At 38.3% G+C, this 5,140-nt stretch overlaps 1 pseudogene; it reads left to right on the plus strand.

The window, feature by feature from the left end:
• The first annotated feature begins 327 nt into the window (after positions 1-327).
• Positions 328-4,440, plus strand: LOC149226191 (calreticulin-2 pseudogene; annotated as a pseudogene).
• The last annotated feature ends 700 nt before the right edge of the window (positions 4,441-5,140 follow it).

The following is a 5,140-nucleotide window of genomic DNA, read 5'->3' on the forward strand; positions in this document are numbered from 1 at the left end:
TGGGCCAGGAGAGATGTGAAGCTTCAGGGAAATTGACCAATGATCAGAACCAGCTTGAGGGAGAATTATTGCCTCCGTTTCCTAGGAGGTGAGGTAGACTTCTTTTGAGAGGAGGAACCGATCTAGCCTGGAAGCTATTTGTCTTTCTCCCCCTCTTCTATTATTCCAAGTTAAGGTGTCGTTACTTGTAGGGATATCTATGAGACCGAGGATTTCTATGGTGGATAGAAAGGCTTCTGAATCCTTGTCAAGTTTCCTTATTCCTCCCTTCTTTTTCCCGAGATTCGTTATCATGGTGAAGTCCCCTACGAGGATTTTAAAAGACAAATGGGTGGATTCCAACAAGTTGGAGATACACTAAAGCATCTTGATTCGTTCAACAACTTTATGGGGGGCATAGATATTGGTGATACATATACTTTCATTGGAACTGATAATTCTCAAGACAATGGTTATGGAGTGATGAGTAGTAACAGAGGAGATGAGATCATACTACGAGCTTTTCTATATGGTCATAATTCCTCCAACCATGCCTATGGCAGAATTGGCTATGTAATTGTAATGTTTGAAGCAATTTTTTTTGTAGGAGAGGAAGGTGAACTGACTCAAGTTTAGTTTCTTGAATGAGGAGGATATCTGGTTTATTAGAAAGGATTTTATTTTTAAGGATTCTTTTATTTCCTAAACCATTTAGTCGTCTAATATTCCAGGTAATGCAATTAATTGGTAAAGAGAGGGGGTTATGACTAGGGCCTTTACCTTTCTTTTGTTTATGAGTTTGGCGCCTAGTTCTTGAAGAAGTTGGATGGTGGTTTTCCTTCCCATTTTGCGGCTTGGTCCTTTCGGGCTAAACCTTCCCATTGTTATATTTTAAATGATGCCTTTAGATTGTTAGATGGTGGATGATTTGAGTTGTGCTTGAATTCCTCTTGGAGGAGATAGGATCCTCCAATTTTCTGGATTTGGTGTTCTAGGATTACCTCTATTCCATTTATCTTCCATTCCTCTGCTATTGATACAAGGTATACTCCTTCGAGTGCTTCTTCTATAGAAATTTCCTCTGGGGTTTCATCTGTCAATATCTGTTCCATTTCTATGTCCTCATGTGAGTTCTCATCTTCCTTATTGTTGTGATCTGAACCTCTGTCCTCTTGTTCCTAGATTTGCCCAGTTTTCTTGTCTTCTCTTGCTTCGTCCTCTATTGGGTTAATCGAAGATAACTATTCTTGTAGATTTACTAGGGCCTCGAATTGGTTTTGAGTGAATGCTTGTTGCTGTTCCTTCTTTGTATTATTTTTCCTGCTATTTTTATTTCTTATGTTAACTCTAGTAAAGCACTCGTTGTCATTTTTCTTGTTGGCCTGCTCAGCGTTTTGAGGGATTTTGTTTTGCGAACAATCCCTGAAGAGGTGTCCGTGCTCATGGCACTTCCTGTAATGGAAGGGGATATGTTCATAGTCTATGCTCTAGAGCCAGACTTCATCCCCGAAAATTAGATTTATGGCTTCTGGGAGGGCTCCGGAGAAATCTATATACACACATATTCTGGAATAGGAGACATAATGTCCAGTTTGAGTGCCTTCAGACACTTTTATGTACTATCCCAATTGGTCTCCTATTCCTTTGAGGACCGAAGGAGCCCGAGAATCCATTAGCAAGGAAAAGAGGCGCACCTAGACCAAGACTCTTGTGAAGTCCTCTTTCTCAAGGGTGAAGTTTTCTTTCCAGAATCTCATATACAATCCTGCTGAGTTGAAGAAGCAAGGACCTCCTTCAAATATCCTATATCTATCTTCTAGGAGGTCAAAAATAACTATGAAGAACCGCTTTGAGTCAAGTTGGAGTTTGATTTACCCCCTTGGTTTCCATTTGGTTTGGATCCACCAATTCAGGGCTTTTTTTGTGGGCCAAATGCCCATGAATTTGCATATTACTACATGTTCTTGCATGTATTCTCTGTAAACAGCTACTCCTGGGTCTTGGATTTCCAACTCCAGAATTTTCTTGGCTTTTGGGTTACAGTTACTCCTTGATTTTGTTCTTTCTTGCTGCACCTGACCCTTTGTAGTGATAGCTTCCATTTTTGAGGGAATGGTAGAGGTGGTGCCTTTTCCTGAGTGATTCTCAACATTTTTTCCTTTCTCCGACCTCTTAGCTCTGTTCTCGGGGTTTGCTCTGGAGGAGTGGAAGGCTATACTAGAAGCCAACTTGGTGAAGAAGGATTCTTGATCCGGCGAGTGACCTGTTACCATATCTTTGAAAGAGAGAGCACCAGGGCCAACGTCTTGCTCTGCCATTGGAGAGGGATGTGTGGGGGGCGCTGACCGGAAATAACCGCGACACACCAAGGGAAGCCGTTGGGAGGGAGCTGAGGGGCCTGCTTAGGTTTTTCAGGTCGCATTCGCTCCTCACCGAGTTCCGTGGTTCTTATCGAAAAATAATGTTATTCAACAATATATTTACATTTTTATTTTATTTTAAACATTAAATTATAATTACGTCATTATTTATTAATTAACTCATGTAACTCTACACACAACCTTAAATATGAAAAGGAATTCATGAATGACATGAACAAATTTCTAGTGACTGTTTGAGGTCTAGAATTCTGTGTGAATCTAGAGAATTGATGTGCGTGGTTCTACTTGCTAGTTTTTTGGCTGACTGGTTTGTGAGCAAGTGGTAAATTTTAAAGTGAAAACCTCATTACTAAACTAATATAAAAATTCCTAAGTATAATATTGAGTAACATACAACCTTAAAAATGCAAAGGAGTTCATGAATGATATGGATGGATTTCTATTGACCGTTTGAGGTTTAGACTTTTGTGTGAATATATAGAATCGACATGAGTGGTTTTACTTGCTTGTTTTTTGGCTGGTTGGTCTATGAGCAATTGGTTAATTATAAAGTGAAACCTCATTACTATACTAATATAAAAATGCCTAAGTATAAGATTCCTCATTACTAAACTAATATAAAAATGTGCAAGTATAAGATTCCCAATTGAGAGTAGATAATTTGGAGCTATTATTCTATTGTACATTTTCTAAGCTATATTTGATCAATGGTGTAACACAAATTTAAATATGATGCATCTATCGCTAGCGGCTTTTTCTTCGACTCTCGTTCACATCAGCGGTTGCAACTCAAGGACTTAAAGAATAGGAATAGGATGGACCTAGCCTTAGTCTTTACCTTCTACATCTGCATCTTCTGGTCTGATAACCGTGCTTGGAACCACCAATGATCTCATATCATTATCCCTGTTCTCTCATTGTTTCTTGTTCAGTCCATCAAAATCAACTCAGAACCTATATATGTGCAAATCATTTAATATTCAATGAGTAGTAATGCACAAAAATACTAATTCCATACTCATAGATAATTTCATTGAAGTTGTCGAGTACAAATGGGTGTATTGATAAGTTGTAAGTTGGCATGGGACATAATAATAAAAGCTGATGAGAGAGACATGGAAAAATGATTATTAATATATTGGCCTGTCACACAATAAACACTCATCACCTCCTGCTCTTCCGCTTAGCGTTGTGTTCTTCATGCAAGGAGATCCTGCGAGAGAGGACCACGTATCTGTCTATTTTTCGTTGCAAATTTTATTTGTCTTTGTGTAGAGCTTGAGAAAACTTGAGAAAGTGCAGCAGGGGAGTGGCTTCACACTGCTGTAAATTGGAAAGGGGACACCAATGACAAAGGGATTTAAACTCATACAAATGCACATTTCTTCGCCATTTCAACGTTTCAAGAGTTTAACAACAAGGATAACACACTTGTTATTCAATTTTCTGTCAAGCATGAGTAGAAACTTGATTGTGATGGTGGGTGTGTGAAGGTATTGAGTGGTGATTTGTGGTTATAGTACGTAAAAATAAGGTTCATGCAATTCTTGCTCATGCTGGAAAGAACCATCCTATTAAGAAGGATGTATCCTGTAAAATGGATCAACTTACTCATGTTTATACTTTTATTCTTCACCATGATGCTGTTTACAACATTCTAATTGATAACAAGGAGAAATATTTTGTAAGTTTATACACCGTTTGAGATACTTTGTGACCAAAATAAATTAAATATCATGATGCAAAAACATAGAGGAGACTGGGAAGACAAGAATACATACTTGATCCAGAAGACTAATAGCTTGAGGGATATGATGATATTCCGTTGGAAATTCCAAATTCACATGCCTCAAACCCAGAGAATTGGGATGATGAGGAGGATGGTGAGTATAAAGCTCCAACAATTCTATATCCAAGTGTTGAGGAAATTTCTGTAGAGAAGGCCCGAATTGGCGAAGACGTGGAGGGGAAAGAGACCATCGGGGGTTTCATTGTGTTATCGAATGGGAATAGTCTCTATACAGGCAACCACACCGTCACAATGGGGAAACCCATTGCTGGAGAGGTTCAGGGCAATTGAAAGGAAGCAGGAACAATAAGGTGATAGGTGGAGCAAAAGTTATGTTGACCACGATGTTGACAGAATTGATAAAGGCAATGAAAGGGAAATAGTTGATTCTTCTTCACGAGGTGGGGGACAATAGGAGCTTGTTAGATCATATAAAATTTCACTTAACGAGCTTACTACTAACTCCAAACCTATTATTACCACCTTGACAATTATTGTTGGAGAAAATATTCATGCCACAAAGAGCACTGCGGCCATTGTTTGTGACAACATTCTCAAGGTAATTCGATTGTTGGATTTTTCTTCAGTCTAGTTCTGTGAGAAGCTTGCTTTTGTGTTTATTTTGTCCCTTTTCCTGCTATTGTTTAGTTTTCTTATTGAAAGTTCCTATGATCATTACATGAGTTTCAAAGTCTGTTAGTGTTTTTGCTTGTAGTAATTTATTCAATATGTTAGTATTCCACATTAATATTTTGAGAGAGATTGTGGTCTATAATTATATACCAATTTACTGAAGGACAACTTTATGAGTTGAACTTAGAAGGCTGCACATTTTACGCTAATATTAGAAAAAACGAAGCAAAATAGAACGTTTGAAACTATTGCCTGCAAGTCTATGCTGTTATGCAACCAACTCACAAAATAGAAGAAAAGAGAGATCAACAACTTCAAAATCAGCCTCTTCGAGGGGGCAACCTCCTTTACATTACAC

This window comes from Pinus tabuliformis, chromosome J, assembly GCF_031772625.1.
Source record: "Pinus tabuliformis cultivar Carrire ecotype Pingquan chromosome J, CPIR1, whole genome shotgun sequence".
NCBI lineage: Eukaryota > Viridiplantae > Streptophyta > Pinopsida > Pinales > Pinaceae > Pinus > Pinus tabuliformis.